At 33.8% G+C, this 23,016-nt stretch overlaps 4 long non-coding RNA genes across 4 annotated transcripts; 2 read left to right on the top strand and 2 right to left on the bottom strand.

The window, feature by feature from the left end:
* Window positions 1-4,310: 4,310 nt before the first annotated feature.
* On the bottom strand, window positions 4,311-4,708 carry LOC111466961. The gene is made up of 2 exons (XR_002714462.1): window positions 4,615-4,708; window positions 4,311-4,517 (listed from the first exon to the last, which is right to left on the bottom strand). It is a non-coding gene; the product is annotated as an uncharacterized LOC111466961 (long non-coding RNA).
* Window positions 4,709-7,458: 2,750 nt separating this feature from the next.
* LOC111466953 lies at window positions 7,459-7,964 on the top strand. Its single transcript, XR_002714455.1, has 2 exons — window positions 7,459-7,543; window positions 7,700-7,964. It is a non-coding gene; the product is annotated as an uncharacterized LOC111466953 (long non-coding RNA).
* A 5,427-nt stretch (window positions 7,965-13,391) lies between these two features.
* LOC111466957 lies at window positions 13,392-14,013 on the bottom strand. The gene is made up of 2 exons (XR_002714458.1): window positions 13,922-14,013; window positions 13,392-13,842 (listed from the first exon to the last, which is right to left on the bottom strand). It is a non-coding gene; the product is annotated as an uncharacterized LOC111466957 (long non-coding RNA).
* Window positions 14,014-14,720: 707 nt separating this feature from the next.
* LOC111466958 lies at window positions 14,721-19,028 on the top strand. The gene is made up of 2 exons (XR_002714459.1): window positions 14,721-14,775; window positions 18,700-19,028. It is a non-coding gene; the product is annotated as an uncharacterized LOC111466958 (long non-coding RNA).
* The last annotated feature ends 3,988 nt before the right edge of the window (window positions 19,029-23,016 follow it).

The following is a 23,016-nucleotide window of genomic DNA, read 5'->3' as shown; positions in this document are numbered from 1 at the left end:
AAGAAAATAAAAGTTGTCAAACATCTGTTACATTCAGAAAGTGGGTCCATCAAATCTTTTGGTACACAAAATCTTCAATTTGCATCTTACAAAAATTGAAACTGGGTCCATCAAATCTTTTGATCCCAATCTTTAAACTTTCCATCTTCACAGATTGTAATAAATCTTTCCTAGTTCGGATACCATTTGTTAGAATCACACAGCTCCCATTAAAATCCACAAAAGAACAAAAGAGAAAAGACACAAAAAGTATAAGTAAACGACTCTCGGATGTAAAAATCCACAATGGTTAGAGTTTATTTAGATGACTTCAAAATAAGATTAAAGTTCGAAGGGATAAAATTACATTAAAAAATTCGTATAAAAATCTAATAACCTTTGTCCGTTCATATTGATTTATATCTATTTGATTCAATTATCTATGAATTGATTGAATTAAAGAAATATTATTTTTTTCCATTGTAATAGTCAAGGCCCACTGCTAGTACATATTGTCCGTTTTAGCCGGTTACAAATCTCCATTAGTCTCATAATTTTAAAACATTTTTGCTAGGGAGAGGTTTCCACAACTTTGTAAAGAGGGTTTCGTTCTCCTCTCCAACCGATATGAGATCTAACAATCCACCTCTATTGGAGGCCCAACGTCCTCGTTGGCACCCCACCTGGTATCTAGCTCTGATACCATTTGTAAAACCTCAAGCCCACTGCTAGCAAATATTGTCCGTTTTGGCCGGTTACATATCCCCGTTAGCCTCACGATTTTAAAACACATCTACTAGGGAGAAGTTTCTGCACCTCTATAAAACATGCTTCGTTCCCTTCTCTAATCAATGTGGAATCCACCTTATTTTACAAAAATAATCTTTCAACTATGCATTCATTGAATTAGATTAATAGCTACATTAATTTATTCTTGAGTTCTTAAATTTTGGAATAAGAGTATATATTCTCTAATCAATCAAAGAAAAGAGTGACATTAATTTATTCCAAAATGGCCTGTTTATAATCACTTCATTAACTTAACCAACTAACCAAGCCTGAATTCAGAAGGAAGAAAGCAAAAATTATGTCTGAGGATGGAAATTCAGGTATGCCCAACTGCCCATAATACACCCACTTCTTTTCAATCAATTTTTTGGTTAAGTTTTTAAATGCCTCATTTGCTTAGGAAAGAGGTCTTGGCCTGAGCTGGTGGGCGAAGATGGGAATAAGGCTGTAAAGATCATAGAGGAAGAGAATCCGAATGTGGTCGTAGTCTTACAAGCTGGACCAGAGATCATATCCAAACCATTATATGGTCCCGATGGCAGTATCATAGGCTACCAAGCAGTCTCAGGCCAACCACCATACGCAGTTCCTCCCGGCCTTGCTGTGGTTGAAGTCGTTCTTGACGTCGAGGGGAAGGTCGAAAAGGTTCCTGTCATTAAAGCATCCTAAAATTAACTTAAATTAGTGAGAAAGATTATGAGTATATCAAGAACGCTGTCTTGGTTGGTATAAAACCTTTAGGAAAAATAAAAGCAAAATCATTTGAGCTCTTGGTCAAAATACACAACATTTAAATAAAGTGGAACATGTTTGTATTGCTAGGCTTCCTATATTCGATCTTTTTTGGGAGGTAATAAACAAAATTTCAATAAGAATTAAGTAATTCACCACATATTATCCTTTTTAGGTTTTCCTTCTCAAGCTTTCCCTTAACGTTTCTAAAATGTGCTTGTTAGGAGAGGTTTTCACATTCTACAAAGAAGGATTCGTTCTCCACCCCAACCGATGTGCGATCTCACAATTCACCCCCTTCGGGCTTAGCATTCTCGCTTGCACTAGTTCCTTCTCCAATCGATGTGGGACCCCCAATCCACCCCCCAACATCCTTATTAGCACATTGCCTCATTGACACATCGCCCAGTGCACATTGCCCCATGTCCACCCCCTTCCTAAGTAATTGAATCGTGTAAGAAAAGAGGGACGAAAAAAGAGTTAATAATACGCTCGAGTGAGAAGGAGTTCTACAAACCCGAAGGAAGAGTGATTTCTTCATCCATCTTCTTCAATCCCTTATGATTAAGTACTCATTGAATAAGTTTCCCTCCACGAGGACAAATTGCATTAAATGCCAACTAAGGCATGGCAGCCTCACTTTTCAATTCATTAAATGTTCATTCTTATCGCATCCACCTTCTCTTCCACATGTCTTTTGCAATAAGATAACGTGGTCAAACTTTAGACCTAATTATATATTAAGTTCATTATAAGGTCCAAATTTGGGCCGCCTGACCTTAGTTCCTTGCCAATTTTGGTAGCCATCCATCAGATCATTCACTATAAATATTCATACATAACCCTTTGATATTTGCATTATCCAAACACTACCCTTCAACAAATACATAGATATCCAAAAACCCATCCATCAACTTCACCCAAAATGGCTGATTTTTGTCCTCCTGGAATGTTTAACTTACTAGACTGCACGAGGTCGTATAGTTTCGATTTGATTTTGAAAACTAAGTTGCTTGTATGATGGTTGATTTGATTATTTAGTTTGGTTTTATCAGGAAAGAATAGGTTGTAGAGCATATCATCACGAAAGACAATTCCAATGTGGAACGTGTCGAGACTATCTTAGCTAGAAGTACAGTGACTGATGATCTTAGGTGCGATCGAGTTAGGATGTTTGTTAATATACATGGAATAATCGTTCAAACACCAACCATTGGTTAGAAAAAAACTATCAAAAAAATGTTGATGCATTGATATGTATTGGTTTTCTTTTAAATGTTATTGTAAGCAATAAGGGTAGAGTATTAACATCTCTTGAATTCTACCATTTCAATGATCAATTCCCTTTTCTTTTGTGTTTCTCCATGGTATTTGAGAATTCTCTTTAATGGCAATTCAACATATTTTAAAGATCCTTTGAAACGAATCCCTAATTTTCTACTAGACAACGTCGATCGAGCAAGCAACCGATGACGTGCTCTTCTTCCTTCTCATTCCTTTGTATTTCAACCAAAGAGAATGGAGGAAACTCAAATTTATTCCAAAGGGTGGATAGGAGCTGAAATTCGTTGGTTGGAGTTCTTTATTGTCTTGAAAACCCATTATAAGCTTTTGAATCACTGTCAAGAATGGAGGAAGAACATAAGGTATAGATTTTGGGTTCTTAGTTTTGATTTTCGGTAAGATCCAGAATGATTTCTTAGAAGTAGATTCTGAATTTTTTGTTTGTTGTTGTTCTTAGAAGAATTTCACATAAGTTCCATGAACAAGAATGTGACATAGACTGTTGACATCAAAGCTACACTTTGTGTGTATAGTCGTCGGACAAAATAGTTAAAAAAAAAAAAACACGAGGGTTAAAGCCAAACTCCTTGAAGAGGACCCTTACTCGTCAGACGCCCAAACCAAGCTCATTTGTCAAGAGCTTGTGATTTCAAATTGGGCAACAAATAATCAAAAGGTGTACTAGGTACCAGCCTACAAAAGAGTTATTTGCATCAAATGTTAATACAATGGTGTAATCTTTGAAACTTCGAGAATTGATCAGAAATAACTATAAAAAAAAGGTTGATGTTTTTGTTTGTCTTGATCACTATTATATATGTACCTTTGTTTATATATAAAGGCAGAAGTATTAACTCATCTTGAATTTTCTTTGCATTTATGTTCCATCTATTATTCTGTATTTGATAACGCTCTTTAATGAAACTTTAACTCTTCTAATATATCTTCTTTTTTACCATTATCGAAGAGTTTGCACCTTTTTTTCCTCATTATTTCTTTGAGGGCAGAAGAAAGATGAATTCACTCGAGGGAGCACAAATTTAAACTTTCGATATCAAAGTTATACAATATAGGAACTATTAAAAGATTGTCAGTTACCCTTCAATAATGAACTTGTCTCGGTTGACAAGAATTTGCATTTGTATTCTTTTATGATTATGAATTGGTATGGATAGGGTCGTTTCTTGATATGCATAAATTTTATGGAGCCATAAGAATGCTGTTTGTAAGGCAATAAGGAGTTCTCCAACTATTTCTTAATCGTAAACGTGTTTAAAGAAGGGCAAGTGTCCAAACAAAAATTGATAGAAGCGATACAAAGTTGCTCCTTTTGATGATAATAACACTATGAAACTTAATAGATAATTTGTTTTAAACGAGGAAGATGACGATTTGAATTATAAGCCATTAAAGAAAAGTTGATCCCATGAGCATACAAATGTTTAAATGCCACACAAACATTCAAATAAATCATACATATCATTCAAATATTATATTATGGTAGAATAGGTAGATTCTAGGTCTTAATTATTTCAGACATGGATATTCAAATTATTTTAATCAACTTGAGGAACTTCAACGACTTTATCGTTTATATTAACAAAAACTCGAACTCGATCGTGTCTGAAATCTTTAGTCTCCTCTAGTTCCAGCTAATAGCACGATTGTTTTTACATCAGGATTATCTTTCTTTATAAGACGTATTCTAATGGAGGATTCGATGAATACGAGTTCTGGCCATGAAGATTTACCCAAGTAATTGAATCGTGTAAGAAAAGAGGGACAAAAATGAGTTAATGAAATGCACGAGTGAGAAGGAGTTCTACACACCTGAAGGAAGAATAATTTCTTCATCCATCTTCTTCAATCCCTTTTACTTTTGGTGACAATGAGATGCTTTGATAATTATCTAGTGATAATTTTAAGATCGCACACACTCGATTTAGAAGAACACAAAAAATATGATAGAGAAAATGTAAGAAAGTTTTGTATGAATGACTATAGTACAGTAGTAAGAGAGAATACATAGAATATAGAAAGTACATTCTCATAGCTTTGCTCGAGGGAATATATATATATGGTTCGGTTTACTATATATATAGCTATCATCTACTATATATATATATATAACTATCTATCGATATAGTTTTTTTACTAGCTATTTAAATTTTCTTTATATGTCATTTACCATATATAACTTATAGAGTAAAATGAATTAGGATCGGATTCTAAATCACATTTTTAGTCAAAATTAAATGGCATCTGATTCTAAATAACTTTTTTAGTCCAATTAAATTAAATAGCTATTGACTATAAATCACATTACTTATAAAATTAAATAGCATTTGATTCTTATGTGTTAGGCAATATTACGGACCTTACTAAATTTTAAGAGTAAAAACTTTGGAAGTATATAAATTCCATGTAAATTAAGGTTTATTTTATCGACATTTGTTTGTGTTCAAAATCACTAATTATATACTGCTAATTGTTTAAATCGAGTTTATTTGATAAACGATTTCATGAATTTGAATACTTAAATAAATGACGGTTGTATCTCGATGCATGAGGTCCCATGACATCAAAACATGATATACTTAGAACGCAAGTCATTCTTCCGTTTCTTTTTTCTGACGTACCTATGAAATATATAAACGTATTACTTGTCATATCTCTCATAGTTAACATACATGGATTTCTAATGTCTCATAGGCATAGGGATTCATGCATAATAACATGAATGTAACATAATATAATTGATAACATATATCATTGTATAAACATAACATAACACACGTCTAGCAGTTATAAAACATGATATGTGTAAGGGTCATAGCTCGTCATCCATATAGCAAACAAGTCATCCAATCAAGCCAACAACAAAGTTAATTACTTGGTGGGTCTAAGCCAAAGTCACTAATTTATCCTTCTGCTAGTCTAATTCTGTCCTTTGTAACCCATTTCAATACACGTGGGTCCATGACATCGGATTAAGACATAATAAACAATTCAACTCACGTAAGTGTATCAGTTTATTTTTTATTTTTTATTTTTTTGTTAAAAAAACTTAACTTGACCAAACAACGGTTATACTGACCTCAAATGCTTCTAGGAACCTAAAAACGGCTCGAAAAGTTCAATATGGTTGGAAAGGTCCCGAGATTTCATTTCGAGCAATCTAAGTAGAGGAAATTGAGTCGGAGCCACTAAGTCGAGGAACTAACGCAAGCCGAGTTTAACCAGTTTGAGGTTTGAGTCTCTAGTTTGGGTTCAAAGCTAAGATTCTTTCTTTTCCTTTTGTTTTCTTGTGTTTTCTCCCATTTTGGTCGTGTTTTATCGACGTTTAGTCTTTTTTAGTCGGTTTCCAACCTTTTTTTTTTCTTATGGCGGATTGTTTGAGAAGGTTAATAAATCTAAGAGGTGGCGACACCAACTTCATCGTTAATTCATCTCTAAACCACATCTTACTAGGAGGTACCGCTTTTGTAATCATTTGTAACACAATTCATACCTAAGATTCAAATGAGGATTCGAAGCGTGAGGGTCCAGACATTCCTCTACATCTATTGCCATCCAACACTATGGAGTTTCCATAATCGAGTCACCGAAAAGACTTTGGAGTTCTTAATGATTTTCAATTCTTTTAAGCCTTTTTTTGTCATCTTATCATCAGGATAGCTCGCATTCAGGTATGATTTCGGTTCATTCATGTACTCCTCTTTTACTTTAGTGTCACATGCCCACAAAGTTTTGCATTGGTTCGTTCCCAGAAGAGGTAACACTCCAATACCATTTGTAACAACCTATACCCAAGAGTCGGATCAAAACTCGGAATCCAAATTCGACTCCTAATAGCCCCCAACATTCCCTTATGATACAATCACGTTACTTACTCCTCAGTTCTAAGAGTGAAAACTATTACCACAGACCAACATGAGTTTATGCCACATACTTTGTCCTCACTCACATGCATCTTAGAAAAATTCTTTAAAAGTCACCCAACAAATAATTGATCAAAGGAAAATACGCTTAAATTTGGAGTATGTGTGATTAAGTCATCGAAAAGAAAAATGCACCTTATTAGTGTAGACATTAACTTTCAATTATTTCCAAGTTTTTTTTATTTATCATATTTTAAAAATCACTCTTATTCATATGTAATCCTTTACTCGCGTGTCACATTACCTCTTATCTCATTGGGTCAGTTCACTCTCTTTTTTCTTTTGAATTATTCTTATGCTTTACTTTTGGTTTGATAAATATTGCAAATATTGTTTAAATTATAATTTAAATAATTAGTAAGTAAATATAAGTAATAATATATAAAATAAAGAACTGAACAATTAATTCTTATTAGCAAGATTAGATTTTCTTTTAACAAATTATATTGAAATATTTTAAATTTAATTCTCATATTCAAGAAGATAGATTTTTTTTTTTTAGTGAGAAATAATATTTTATGTGTATATAGATGAGTAAAATTTTGAATTCAAATTATTATAAATTTCGTGTGAAATCATTATATTTATAAAATATTCGAGATTGTAATATAGATAACAATATTAGAATTTAAAAATGATTTTACCCAAATTTATTCCTTCAAATCTGAAATTAGAATTGATTCTTTTAAAAATAAAGGGAAAAAAAAGTGAAATGTGTTATTCCAAAATAGGCTATAAATAGATATTGATTTTTGTTAACTTAAACAACCAAACTTCCAAATATAGAAGGGCAAACTCGCAACAAAAAGAAATGTCAGGTAAATCCTTATTTATACTTTTTTTTATTATTATTATTATATATAATATATATTTTAGTCCTAATTTTTCATTTTTTAAAATTATTTTTAGTTTTTAAAATAGCTTAGAACCGTTAGTATGTGTTTTTATTAACTTGGTCTCTTTGAATGGTTTAGAAAAGTCGTCTTGGCCAGAGTTAGTGGGGAAGGATGGGGAGGAAGCAGTGAAGATAATCCAACAAGAGAATCCTTCTCTCGACGTAATTCTAATGCCACGAGGCCAAAACTGGGCAACTCTTGATTATAGGCCAAATCGAGTCCGAGTCTTTAATGACGAAAGTGGAAAGGTGAATTCGATCCCTCGAATTGGCTAAATACCCTTGACAATATGTAACACCTCACTACTTGAATAAAATAAATTAAGGTGTGTTTCTAGACTTAATCTCAATTATATGAATATCTAATAAATAAATATGAAATTTCATTTCAAAACTAATTAATAACGACAAAAACGTATAAAAAAAGCTTGAAAGGCTTCGAAAAATTCATACATATGGGTTGTTCTAATTTGTATTCACCTATAGCTAATACCTTTGTTTCGATTGGGAGGAGTAACAACACAAACCGAGAAAGCTCGTCGCCCGTGCCAAAATATTACGTAGCAACACGACGCAGGCACCCAATGTTGATGCTAGAAGTTTTTCTTCAACGATAACGTAAATAATTATCAAATATATTTATATTTTTAGTACGTGAAAACGAGAAACAAAAAACGAGAAACAAAAAAAACAAGAAACATTAATATTATCAAAACGGAGCTTGAGAAGCTCAAGAATTCATAATTATTTGACAAAGTTATTCATTCTTTCCCATTAGAATTGAATGGCAACAAAAAAACAATTAGAGGAATGTTTGGGCGTTTCGTCGATGTAAGATCACACATTAGTTCGGGAGGAGAACAAAACACCCTTTATAAGGATGTAGAAACCTCTCCCCCGCAGACGCGTCTTAAAAACCTTGAGAGGAAGCTCGAAAGGGAAAGTTACTAGAGGGCAATATCTGCTAGCGGTGGGCTTAGGCCGTTACAAATGATATTAAAGCCCGACACCAAGCGAGGTAGCCATTCGCAAGTCACTAGTCCAACACAGGTTAGCATAAAAGGAACTCTAGGGGTATAAATGAAAGGACTGAGAACCAAAGAACCCCATAGGACAAGTTCTAAAGAGCTAAGACCAGAACTAGATTTCCTAGAGTCATAAGACCAGAACTAGATTTCCTAGGGTTGGATCTGTATGGCAACCCTAGAGGGGTGAATAGGGTTTTAACCTGTTTAAACGTGATTAATTTTTCTAATGATGAAACTTTTTACAAATAAGTAGAAGATGATAATTACTATAACAAAATAATTCAAGTCAAAACAATAATCAAGTAGAACATGCAATAAATCACAATAATAGTTTTGAAATTAAATAGGAAAGAGTTAGAGAAAATGACTCCGCAGTTTTATAGTGGTTTTGTCAAACTCGACCTACTCTACTACCAAGCGTCTCTTGAGAATTTGAATAAAGAACTTTCTCGATTCTTTCCACGGATCAGAGTCAAAACGCTACACCGCTCTTTTTACGAGTTCAAGAGCAAACTCAATCCTTTCCACGGTGCAAGATCAAACCGGTACAAATATTTGAGTTTGATAATAACACACCACAACTCTCTCAAAGAGTAGATTTACAATTTGAAACACTCACAACTGTTTCCTTACAATACAATAATAATCCCTCTCAAGAATAAGATGAAGAGAAATAAACTTGTAACGTTGGAGAGAGCAACAAACAATGGAGACTTTGAACAAATAAAGATTGGAGAATTTATGGAAGTTGTGTGTTTTAAAATGTGGGGAAGATGAGTTTATATAGTGGAAAAGAATGGCAAAATGTAGGAATTAATATTGACCAATTGGATTGTGTTAGGAATAATGGAAGGTGGAGATTAAAAGTAAATAAATAAGAAAATTTTCCAAATTTATTTATTTAAAATTTTTAATATAATAATAATAAAAAGTTATGTGAATAACGGTCAAATGAAAATTCAAAATTTATTATAAATATAATAATATAATAACAATAAAAGCGATGTGAGTAACTACCAAAATTTTAAAATATAATAATATAATAATAAAAATCGATATGAGTAACCGTTATATTTAAATTTATATTTTGTAAAAATAATTTTATTTAGAAATATAATAATAAGAAAAACTACACCATTTGTTACTCTTCCAACATTATAAATTATAAATGTCATATTTTGATATATTTTGATTTTGCTGCCACATCATCATGCCACATCATCACGTCGGGTATGTTGTCTCGACTCTAATTTCTTCGTTTTAGCTCTGATTTGAGTAATTGAAAAGTCGTTGTAATCGTTATTCCCGACCTTATACTGTGGATAGTTCAAAATACTTAAAGTAGTTAATAATGAAGAGTAGGTTTGTTATCATCAAAACATCAATCAATTAATTGATTGAAATTAATTACAGTGAGATCCAAGGCGAAAAGGCCAACGCCTAGAGTCTACAAATAGGTGGCTTACTGAGTATAATTTTTATACTCATTCCTTTCTACTCTTTTTTTTTTTTCAAGTACCGGTCGAGGTGGAGAAGCGTTCGAGAGCTGTGCGGTCACAGAGGGAGTCATTCCGGAGTGTCAGTCCCTTGTCGATCTTTAGAGTCTTTTGTATTTTTCTTCATAATTGTATTTCCTTTTATATTTGTAATTACTTTTGTAATAATTTCGAGACAAAATTTCTCTCTTTTGTTTTAATTAATTGGTATCTTTATCTTATCTTTTACTCTTATTTTCTTTTTGTTTGTTTTCGATTTTGTCTTTTGGGTCACGGTCTGATTTTCGAAGCCTCAAAAATTTGGGTCTTGACAGATTGGTATCAGAGCAGTCAGGTTTTAGATTCTGTAGACTTTGTTTTTAGGATAGAGAGTCGTACACCTTTGTGGCTCAGCTCGACGACACGCCTCGTCGCGACCAGGTATGCAGTTTAACCCTGTTTAGTAGGTTATGATATGATGTAAAGCATGTGAATTTGATGTTTGTCTTGGGTTATGTGGTAGCTATGATTATGACTTAGGGCGATAAATAATGAATGAGCACTCTATACATCAATGCTAGATGCGAGTTATTGTGAGGAGGCCTAGAGGGGTCATGTTATAGCTTACTAGCCTTAGGAAGATAGAGAGATGACGCAGCATAGTGCGAGACGTCCAAAGATGAACATGAGACTTTCTAAGGTCTAGTACGAGGTGAATTACCTAGGACCTAGCCTCCTCTAACCATAATTCTAGATGGCAAGCATGCCTTCGTGGAGAGCACGTAGTAGGCCTAGACAGTATAGAGCATGCCTTGGTACAAACCACATAAGTAGACCCAAGCAATATTGTCCGTACAACCAAAGACGATCACTATTGGAATTAAATACCCCTCAAACAAACTATTACCTCAACTGAGTTTTAGTTAAGTTGGGAAGTCAAGAGATAAAATTCACCAATGAGAGTGAAGCGATGGAAGTCATGACTTCAAGGTTTGGTTGGAGTCTTCATGAGCTAAGTTCATGTTTATGGACTTCCAAAACTGTGATGTGCCATTTTATGCCACTAATGAGATATGGGGTGTAGGATATTCCTATTGATGGATCACCTAATGAATGACAAGTCGCTTTGGACCTTGGTGTAGAGGACCGAGTCCAATAGCAGCACGTGGTTATCAGTATCATATAAATGTGTTCTAACCTATTCTTAGGTTAGAACAAGCATACTTATAAACATGAAAACTGTTAAGGTAGTCCAGTGAACCTTAGGATCGAGAATAGTAGGAAAAGCAATCAAGCTATGGTCATGCATTCGTCGTCTGGAGGAGAAAGTTCAGATGCATGTTAGTAAGAACCAACCCTTATTTAGGTTATCTGGATTACAAAGAGTAGAAGTCTATTTTCACACATGAGTGTGACACCATACTTGTGAAGCATGCTCAGACAGGGGTAGAGATGCTAGATAACGTGAGTTTGGGATCTCACAATTCACCCACATCGGGGCTTAGCGTTCTTGCTGGTACTTGTTCCCTTCTCCAATCGATGTGGGACTCCCAATCCACACCTTTAGGGTCCAACATCCTTGTTAGCACACAACCTCGTATCCACCCCCTTTCGGGATTCAGCATCCTCGTTAGTACATTGCCCGGTGCACACTGCCTCATGTCCACCCCCTTCCAATCTTCTCGCTGGCATATTGCCCGGTGTCTAACTTTTATATCATTTGTAACAGCCGAAGCTCACCGCTAACATATATTGTCCTCTTTAAGTATTCTTTTTCGAGCTTCCTCCCAAAGTTTTTAAAAAGTATCAATTAGGAAGAGGTTTCCATATTTTATAAAAAATATTTTGTTCTCCTCCACAACAACGAAACTCACAAATTTAAATATGTATTCTAATCTTTTATTCATGGGTTAAAAACACAAAGTTGAATGATGTTTAGAATGAAAAAAAATTATATATTTTATGAGATAATTTAGTTAACATTTGAAGTTAAAATAGCGATTTGCAAACCCTATGAATTATTAACTTAAAAGTGATGCTAGTGGATAACGGTAGACGTGTCATTATTTGGCATCAGCAAAACTCTATCCAGTCGAGGATTTATCGACGCAGTAACAATCAAGGAAAAAATTCCTCAAACCCTTGGAGTTCCCTCTCCAAAAAACTCTCAATCAGCCTCTATCACGTGGATTTAACTTGGCAGAGTTGGAAGATCATTTCCTTAAGGCATTCGTGTCAAATTGCTAAGTCCATATGAGTGGAGAGTAGGAAAGCTCGAGAAAATGGATTACTTACCTTGTAGAAGGGATTCAAGTATTACTTGAGTCATCCTCTCGTGCATAAAGTGGATGACTTCGTAATAGTTGTCGAGACTAGCATCCATTCGAGAAGAGAGCAATTGGCTGGACGTGAGTGACATATAGAACAAAACTGTACTAAACCTAGAGAAGTGTCAGTGTAGTGTTTTTCTGAAAAGGGTTATAGTCCCAATGAGTAAATGTAGTGATGAGGATTATTGGGAACGAGTCTCACATGGCTAATTTAAAGAATGATCATAAGTTTTTAAGTAAGGAATAAATCTCCGAGAATATGATAGTTGAGGTCAAAGCGGCCATGTTCAGGGTGCTCTCCCCTAACTCAAGCGAAGAGATGACGTTACTAGTTTTATCATGGTTTATCAGGTGAATCTCAGACTGAGTTCGAGAGAAGGGCAGATTCGATAAATCGAGATGATCACCGTGGTGTATTCACCTTCGTTTTCTAAAGTATTATTGAAATCCAATAAAGGCAGACTAACCTATCTTGAATTCTACCACTTCAATGCTCAAATGGCATTTCAGTTTTTCAAGTATACCCCCTTGATCTTCACGAAGAGTTTGCACCCTTTTTTTTCATTATATCTTTGAGGGCCGAATAAAGATGAATTCATTGGAGGATTGGAGTAGAGATTTAAACTTTCGACATCAAAGCTATATAATATGTGAACTATTTAAAGATCGTCAATTAATCTTTAATAATGAACTCGTCTCGATTGATAAGAGTCTACATTTGAATTTTTCATGATTATAAGTTAGTGTGGATAGAGTCTGCCCCGATAAGCATAAGTTTTGTGGTATCATAAGAATGCTATGTGTGGGGACAATTAAGATATCTCCAACTACTTCTCAATCGTGGGTGTATTTAAAAGACAAGTATCCAGACAAAAATATACTGTAATAGTAGGCACAAAGATAGCTCCTTTTGATGATAATAACACTATAAGATCTAATAGATAATTTATTTTTAATGACAAAGATAACATTACTATTTGTAATGGAATACTAGATGAATTGGAATTATTCCGGTTGAAATTAAAGCTTTAAGCCATTAAAAGAAAAGTTGCTCCAATAGTTGCTCCATGAGCAGACAAATATTTAAATGCCACACAAACATTCAAATAAACCATACATATAAATCAAATATTAGGGTGGAAAGGTAGGTTCTACCTTATTTAATCACCAAACAAATATAGATATTCAAATTATTTCAACCAATTTGAGGAACTTCAACGACTTTATCATTTATATTAACAAAAATTCGAACTCGATCGTGTCTGAAATCTTTAGTCCCTCCAGTCCCAGCTAATAGCACGATTGTCTTTACATCAGGATTATCTTTCTTTATAAGACGAACTGCAATGGAGGATTCGATGAATACGAGTTCCGGCCACGAAGATTTACCTAAGTAATTGAATCGTGTAAGAAAAGGGGAACAAAAAAGAGTTCATGAAACGCCCGAGTGAGAAGGAGTTCTACAAACGTGAAGGAAGAGTGATTTCTTCATCCATCTTCTTCAATCCCTTTTACTTTTGCTCAAAGTTGAATGAGATGGTTTGATAATTAGGTAGTGATATTTATAGCAAGTTTGGATCTTGGAGGCTCTTCTATGAAATGGAATATTATATTGGCAACCTTCATTTAAAACTCAAAAAAAGTTTGAGATAATATGGAACGTAAACACATGTTTGAAATTGGAGTCCTATCAGATAAACTTAGAAAATAAAAGCCACCTCTTTTATAAATAAAATATAAATTGTTTGACCAAATAAACTCATACCGACCCTTTCGATGGTACCAAGCATATTTCTCCTTACATTTTCTCTCTTTTATTCTTCGTGTTCTTCATTTCGATCAAGTGTTTGAATTGTACGAGCAGTCGTCCTTCCATCATTAATTGATAGTCTTATCGTGTTAGATAAACGATAGTTCAACGTTACAAAATAATTAAGTACATCGTCACAACTTGTTGAATAAATTTTCCTCCACGAGGACAAATTGCATTAAATGCCAAAAACAACTGAGGCATGGCAGCCTCACTTAAAAATTCATTCATATCGCATCCTCCTCCTCTCCCAAATGTCTTTTGCAATTAGATAACGTGGTCAAACTTTAGACCTAATTATAAATTAAGTTCATTATAAGGTCCAAATTTGGGGCGGCTTGACCTTAGTTCCTTGCCAGTTTGGGTAGCCATCCATCAGATCATTCCCTATAAATATTCATACATAACCTTTGATATTTGAATTATCCAAACACTACCCTTCAACCAATACATAGATATCCAAGAACCCCTCCATCAACTTCATCCAAAAATGGCTGATTTTTGTCCTCCTGGTATGTTTACCTTACTAGACTAGACTGCACGAGGGTATAGTTTCAATTTGATTTTGAAAATTAAGTTGCTTGTATGATAGTTGATTGATTATTTAGTTTGGTTTTATCAGGAAAGAATAAGTGGCCAGAACTTGTTGGGATTGAATCAAAGATTGCAGAGCATATCATTAGGAAAGACAATTCTAATGTGGAACGTGTCGAGACTATCTTAGCTGGAAGTGCAGTGACTGAAGATCTTAGGTGCGATCGGGTTAGGATGTTTGTTAATATAAAGGAAATAATCGTTCAAACTCCAACCATTGAGTAGAAAAAAACTATAAAAAAAATATTAATGTATTGATATGTATTGGTTTTCTTTTAAGTGTTATTGTAAGCAATAGGGTAGAAGTATTCATATCTCTTGAATTCTACCATTTCAATGATCAATTCCCTTTTCTTTTGTGTTCTCCATGGTATTTGAGAATTCTCTTTAATGGCACTTCAAGTTCGTCCTTTTTTTTTCTCCCACAAACTCTCTTTTTTTTCTCTCTTTCTCTAACTCTCACTCCCCACTTCTCTCTATAATACTCGAGCCCCAGTAAGAAATTAAATATCATATATTTCTTTTAAGTTCGAACTTCCAAAATTTTGTTGACGGTCTTAGATATCGAATATCAAGATGAGGTAGAAAAAAAAAACTCAAGAAAAATTTGAAGTAAAGAGGTCAACGAAGAGGCCAAATCTTCATTTTTACTTCCTTGCAATTAAGAATGGAGTTTATGGTTTTGATAGAGAAGTGGAGAGAAACTCAAATTTGTTCCAAAAGGTGGTTTGGAGTTAAAATTTTGTTGTTGTTCTTTATTGTCTTGGGAGAACCATTATAGACTTTTGAATTACTCAAATATGTCAAGAATGGAGGAAGAATGTAAGGTATAGATTTTGGGTTCTTACTTCTAATTTTCGGTAAGATCCAAAAGAATTTCTTGAAACTAGTTTTTGAATGGTTGGTTTGTTGTTCTGGAAGTAATTTCACATAAGTTCCTTGAAGCAATCTCAAGTTGAATGAGCTAACTTTCGTGAAAGAACTAAATTTGTTCAAGTTACTTATAGAAAAATATGAAAATTGAAAGAGAAGGAAAAAAGTAAAAAACTGATAAGAATTTAGAAATAAATTGGTGAAACTTGTGACACCATTGACGGAGGTGGGAATTTGTCATGATCTGATTTTTTTAGAGTTTGGACTATGACCAACCAGAAAATAAAAATCAAAGATGAAAATCTCATATATTTAAATCTAAATAATGATAAAAGAACACTACAATTAAATACAATATAAAATTCAATTACAATATAAAATATAAAAAACGAGGGTTGAAGTCAAACTCCTTGAAGATGACTCTTACTCGTCAGAAGCCCAAACCAAGCTCATTTGCCAAGAGCTTGTGATTTCAAATTGGGCAATCGATAATCAAAAGGTGTACTAGGTACCAGCCTACAAAAAAGTTATTCACATAGAGAAATAGTGTCAATGGTTGCAACCAAAGAAGTCAGTGTGAAATAAGACGTGTTAGCCAAGTTCCAAATTGCAAGTCCATATGGGTGGACGACATCCCAGTGAGAGCAATTGAATTGAGCAGGGAAAGCACGAGAAAATGGGTTGCTTACCTTGTAGAAGTACTTCGAGAAGTGAGCACACATATATTACTGAGTCATCACCTCGTGCCTAAAGTGGATGACTTCACGGGAGTTATCGAGACCAACATCTACATGAGAAGAGAGCATTAGGCTGGAAGTGAATGACATAGAGAACAAAACTGCAACAAGACTGAGAAGTGTTTGTGCAGTTTTGGCACATGAAGGTGGCCTAGATGATAAATTGACTGAAATGTAGTGTCAACACAATTATATGTTACGAAACCAATAAAGATAGAAGTATTAACTCATCTTGAATTCTCTTTGCATTTGTGTTTCACCCTTGTACTGATTACCACATATCATTTGACATCATAGCTTCAGGCTCAAGATCGAAGGTATGTTTCTTTTGCATTTCTTTTCAATTTGATTTTTATTTACTTTTGTCTTTATAGTTTTTAATCGACCCAGAATTCCAAATTCAATTTTTGCTCTATTTAAAATTTTGAGAGGTGAGAATGAGAACTTCATGTGTAAATGAGTGCAAGCAGCGTGGCCTAAAATAATCCTTGAGTGTATACATGTGAGAGATTGTTATGAGGTCCTTTGTATTTCCATATCTTATTTTTTGCAGCAAAGTTTCACAAATAGATTCAAAGTTTCACAAATAGATTCGAGGACGAATCCTCTTAAAGAAGTGGAGAATGATATGAACCAAGAGGCATCAATCATACAATATACTCCAATGAAGATGTGAAGAAAATGTTGTCAAAATTATCAAAAGATGTTGCAATTCATGTAAAATTGAAGAAGAATGAAGTTTGATTGTTATAAATTTTGGGTGGATTACAATTTAGAGTAATTTAGAGTTATTGTATTTTAAGACTTTTAATTTACTTTAGGTTACAATTACATCATGGTTAATTATTAATGTTACAACTCTTGGAATGTTCTTTAATAATTTCATTTTGAAACCATGTATGTTGTATTTGTAGGTAGTCTTTGAAAATATAGTAAAATGAGCATTTGTGCTTTCTTTAGCCCATGACTAAGTTTCTTTGCAATTCTATGTAGTTTAGGTTCATCTTGCTTGTGGAGTGATTCGAATCTCAAACAAGTGTTCTTGCATTGAGGTATTTGATCAACAAGAATCATTCAAGTTAGACATGATCGATCTTGCTTGTGGAGTGATGCAAATCTCAAACAATGTTCTTGTCTTGAGATATTCGATCCACAAGTTCATCTGAATCTTACTTCCCTTATAGTGATTTCCATATCAAAAAGTAAGATAACGGTACGAAAGATTGGTCAGTTCCACAGAGTTGAGCTTCTTGGAGAGATAGTATCCCAATGTAAACACATGTTTGAAAATGGAGTCCTACATAAACAACTTGGTAATAGAAATAGGATAAACTTAGACCAAATAAACTCATAGCCGCCCTAGAGTACCACTTGTATTTCTTTTTACATTTTCTCTCCATTATTATTCGTTTTCTTCATCTCGATCAAGTATATAAATTGTGTCATCCTAACATTAGGTTGATAAAGTTGTATTTATAATACATTAGAAAAGTGATATTATTTAAGGTAGTCGTCCTTACATCATATAAACGATAGTCATATTGCATTAGATAAACGATACAAAACGATTAAGTACATTGTCAAAACTTATTGAACAAATTTCCTTCCATGAAAACAAATTACCTTATCGTTTATATTAACAAAAATTCGAACTCGATCGAGTCTTATATCTTTACTTTACTCACTCGCTAGTAGCACGGCTGCCTTCCCATTAGGATTATCTTTCTTTATAAGCAATGGAGGAGGATTCGATGAATATGTATGAGGAATTTTCTAAATAATTGAATCATTCAATGTGTTAGGAGCCTCATTTTTCAATTGCATTGAAAAATCATTCTTATCGTCTTAAGAGATGAACTCATCTTTGCATCCTCCTTCTCTCCCACATGTCTTATGCAATAGCATAACGTGGTCAAACTTTAGACCTAATTGTATATTAAGTTTATTATACGGTCCAAATTTGTGGCGGCCTGACTTTAGTTCCTCGCCAATTTGTGTAGCCACCCATAAGATTATTCCCTATAAATATTCATACACAACCCTTTGATATTTGCATTATCCAAACACTACCCTTCAACAAATACATAGAGATCCAAGAACCATTCATCAACTTCATCCAGAAATGGCTGATCTTTGTCCTTCTGGTATGTTTCCCTTTCTAGTTTCCATTTGATTTTGAAAATTAAGTTGCTTGTAGAATCATTGATTTGATTATTCGGTTTGGTTTATCAGGAAAAAATATGTGGCCAGAGCTTGTTGGGATTGAATCGACGATTGCAGAGTATATTATCAGGAAAGACAATTCCAATGTGGAACGTGTTGATACTATCTTAGCTGGAAGTGGAGTGACTAAAGATATTAGATGCGATCGGGTTAGGATGTTTGTTAATATTAAGGGAATAATTGTTGAAGTTCCAAGGATTGGTTAGAAAAAACCATCCAAAAATGTTGATGTATTGACAATGGTTTTCTAAAGTGTTATTATAAGCAATAAGGGTAGAAGTATTCATATCTATTGAATTCTACCATTTCAATAATCAATTCCCTTCGCATTTGTATTTGAGAAATTTATGTTTTTTTTTAGAGATTATGGTGAATAATGTATTATATTCTTGCTTCTCAAGAAGTATTAAATTTATTAGGATGGTTTATATTTGTTAAATAGAAATATAAAAAAATATAAAAAATTACCGAAAATTTTGGTCTTCCACAAAAAAAATTTTAATAGACGCAATTTAAAATTGTGAGGTTGACCGCGATACATAACGAGTTAGAGTGGACAATATCTACTAGCAGTGAGCTTAAGCTGTTACAAATGGTATCAGAGCCAAATATCGGGCGGTAAGCTGGCGAGGACATTGGGTTCTAAGGGGGTGGATTGTGTGATCCTACCTCGAGTGGAGAGGGGTCTTATAAAGGTGTGAAAACTTCTTTCTAGTAGATGCGTTTTAAAGTCGTGAAACTGACGACAATACGTAATGGACTAAAATAGATAATATCTACTGGTAGTGCTTAGACTCTTATATTATTTATTCTCAAACCACTCTTGAATTTATCTCGTTCATAAGTGTTTGTATAATATTTTTAGTGGCTCACTATGATGTGGGGTCGCTCCACTTTTATGACTATATAATATGGGATTATTAGAGGATCGAAAGTTTAACATTCAATAGTGATTTTTTTTTTATTGATTAAATTCCGAATTTATATTTTTTTGTAGTTATGAGTTGGTACGGATAAGATCGTGCCATGATAAGCAAAAGTCTCATGGTTCTTTAAAGATATTATGTGTAGGGATGATTACAAGATCTACCAGGTCGAGACGTGAACTTTATTTAAATAAGAGAAATAATCTACAAAAATGTATGCAGTAGTTCACAAGTATGGCATTATTTCCTCCTCTGACGATGACGATAACGACAACGACGATAATGACATTATGATGAGTTTTAAGGAGTGGGTAGTGGTGAAGACAAAAACTCAAAACAAATCATTGAATTGTGAAGAAAAGTTGAGATAAGACGGAGATAAATATTTAGAAGCCAATCATATTTTATATTCAAATCATTCATATTGATATTCATTATCTAATTTGGATCTTGGAGACTTTTAAATAATCAATCAAATTGAATATTACATTGGGAACTTGTATTAGTAATTAATAAATGTGAAATGTTTGAAAATGGAGTCCTAGAAAAGCACGTTTGAGATAGAAATAGGATAACTTAGAAAATAAAAAGCCTCCTATTTCATAATTAAAATATAAATGTTTGACCAAATAGTATATTTTAAATATGAGTTATCCATTAAGAATCTATAATTTTATTAGAGAAAAGGATATATTTTTATTTTTCAAAATCATTTTTGTGAGAAATGTGAGATCTTATATCGGTTGGAGAGAATAACAAAGCATTTTTGTTATAAGGGTGTGAAAACTTCTTCCTTCTTCCTAACGGACGCATTTAAAAACTTTGAGGGGAATTCGTTAAAGATAAAGCCCAAAAAGAACAATATCTGATAGCGATAGACTTGTACCATTACAAATGATATTAGAGCTAGACACCGAGCAGTGTGTCAGTAAGGGCGCTGAGCCACGAAGAGGGGTGGATACTGAGCGGTGTGCTAGTGAGGATGTTGAACCCCTAATAGGAGTGGATTATGAGATCCCACATCAACTGGAGAGAAGAACGAGCGCCAGTAAGGGTGCTAAGCCTCGAAAAGAGGTGGATTGTGAAATCCCACATCAATTAGAGAGATGAACGAGTGTCAGCGAACGCTGAGTTATGACGGGGGTGGAGTATAAAGGTGTAGAAATCTTCCCTTAAAAACGGCTTGTTTTAACACCTCATGCCCAAATACAACAAACAAAGGCATGGCAGCCTCACTCTTCAATTCATTAAAAATTCATTCTTATCGGTTTCAGAGATGAACTAGACATCCTCCTTCTATCCCACATGTCTTTTGCAATAAGATAACGTGGTCAACTTTAGACCTAATTATATATTAAGTTTATTATACGCTCCAAATTTGAGGCGGCCTGACCTTAGTTCCTTGCCAATTTGTGTAGCCACCCATAAGATTATTCCCTATAAATATTCATACATAACCCTTTGATATTTGCATTATCCAAACACTACCCTTCAACCAATACATAGAGATCCAAAAACCCATCCATCAACTTCATCCAAAAATGGCTGATTTTTGTCCTCCCGGTATGTTTACCTTACTAGGCTTCATAAGGTCGTATAGTTTCGATTTGATTTTGAAAATTAAGTTACTTGTATGATCCTTGATTTGATTATTTGGTTTGGTTTATCAGGAAAGAATAGGTGGCCAGAACTTGTCGGGATTGAATCAACGATTGCAGAGTACATCATCAGGAAAGACAATTCCAATGTAGAACATGTTGAAACTATCTTAGCGGGGAGTGCAGTGACTGAAGATCTTAGGTGCGATCGAGTTAGGATGTTTGTTAATATAAAGGGAATAATCGTTGAAATTCCAACTATCGGTTAGAAAAAAACTATCCAAACATGTTGATGTATTGATATGTATTGGTTTCTTTAAGGGTTATTGTAAGCGAATAAGATATGAGAATTCTACCATTTTAATGATCAATTTCATTTGCTTTTGTGTTTCTCCATGGTATTTGAGAATTCTCTATAATAGCACTTCAATTTTCACGTATTTTAAGTATCTAGATTATTTCTAAATAGAATATTAATAAAGATGAAAAAATAAACAAAAAAACGATGAATTAATGATAGAGCTCCTTCACATGGTCATGGAAGAACCATTCTAAGCTTTTGAATCACTCAAATTCATCGAAGATCGAAGAAGAAGAAGAGAAAGTATGGTTTTGGGTACTTAGTTTTGGTTTTCTTTCTGATCCAAGAGGATTTCCTCGGATTAGGTTCTGAATTTTTTGTTTGGTGTTCGGAATTTCACACAAGTTCCCATCTCATGCTAAATCGCACCAAAAAGTGGAGTTCAGACGAATATCAAGAAATTGAAAGATTTGTAAGTTTTATATTTTAGACTCACTTTGATGTGAATATTTCTCTGTGTTTGATTTAACTTAATAGATTAGAACTCTACAACTTTAGTGAAACACTAATATTCAATACAAAATAAGATGGTTTTATAAGCTAAAAGCGAGCAAGCAACAATGACAACTTTGATAGTGTATAATCCGAGTAGGAAGAATTGACAACTAGCCACATTCTCTCTATTATATTTTGGGGCATTTTAGCCCTAGCGCGTATAGACATGATTTTGATAATTGTTCATATACCCCGTATTGACAAACAAAAACTAGTATAGGTCTATCTAAAATGAAAGTAAGTAAAAATGGGTTTGGAACAGGCATGCAGTCATGAACAACACATCCTGAACAAACACAACCACCAGGACATCTAACATGCGACCATAGGCAACATGTCTTGGACAAACAAGACCGTGACACGTCTCAAGTGCGCTTCATAGAAGCAGACCTGTGGTCTCTGCATGACATGTGGCTGGCCTAGATAAGTCATATTGTATTGAGTCGGGTCTCGCGAGTGGTTCAGGTCGGCAGACGAATCCGGCCGAGGCTGAGCGAGTCAGAGCATAGCAAGTAGCAGGCTTGGGTCCTTAAAGTGACAAACTCTTGAAAGTATGATGGATGATTAAAGTATGTGTATGCCCGATTTCAATGATTTACCAAATACCATGTGATATTAGGCAAATTATGAACTTGATAAGTAATTTAGTTAAGCAATTTACCATGGACTACCTATAATATATATGATTTATTCTGCTACGTCGGAATGGTTAAGGATTTTTTACCTAAACTTATATCAATTGTTGAGTGTTCGATAGTTCTTTTAGTAACTAACTATGATGTAAGGTCACTCCCTTTTGATTACTATTCGAGCTTAAAATTAACTTTTAATAATGAATTTGTTTCGATTGACAAGGGTTTGTAAATTTTTTTTTTTTTTTTTTTTTTTTNGATTGACAAGGGTTTTTAAATTTTTTTTTTTTTTTTTTTTTTTGAGTTAGTATGGA

This window comes from Cucurbita maxima, unplaced genomic scaffold (assembly GCF_002738345.1).
Source record: "Cucurbita maxima cultivar Rimu unplaced genomic scaffold, Cmax_1.0 Cma_Scf00032, whole genome shotgun sequence".
Taxonomy (NCBI): domain Eukaryota; kingdom Viridiplantae; phylum Streptophyta; class Magnoliopsida; order Cucurbitales; family Cucurbitaceae; genus Cucurbita; species Cucurbita maxima.
The sequence above is the reverse complement of the archived record's forward strand: the minus strand, read 5'-3'. Positions and strand labels throughout refer to the sequence as shown.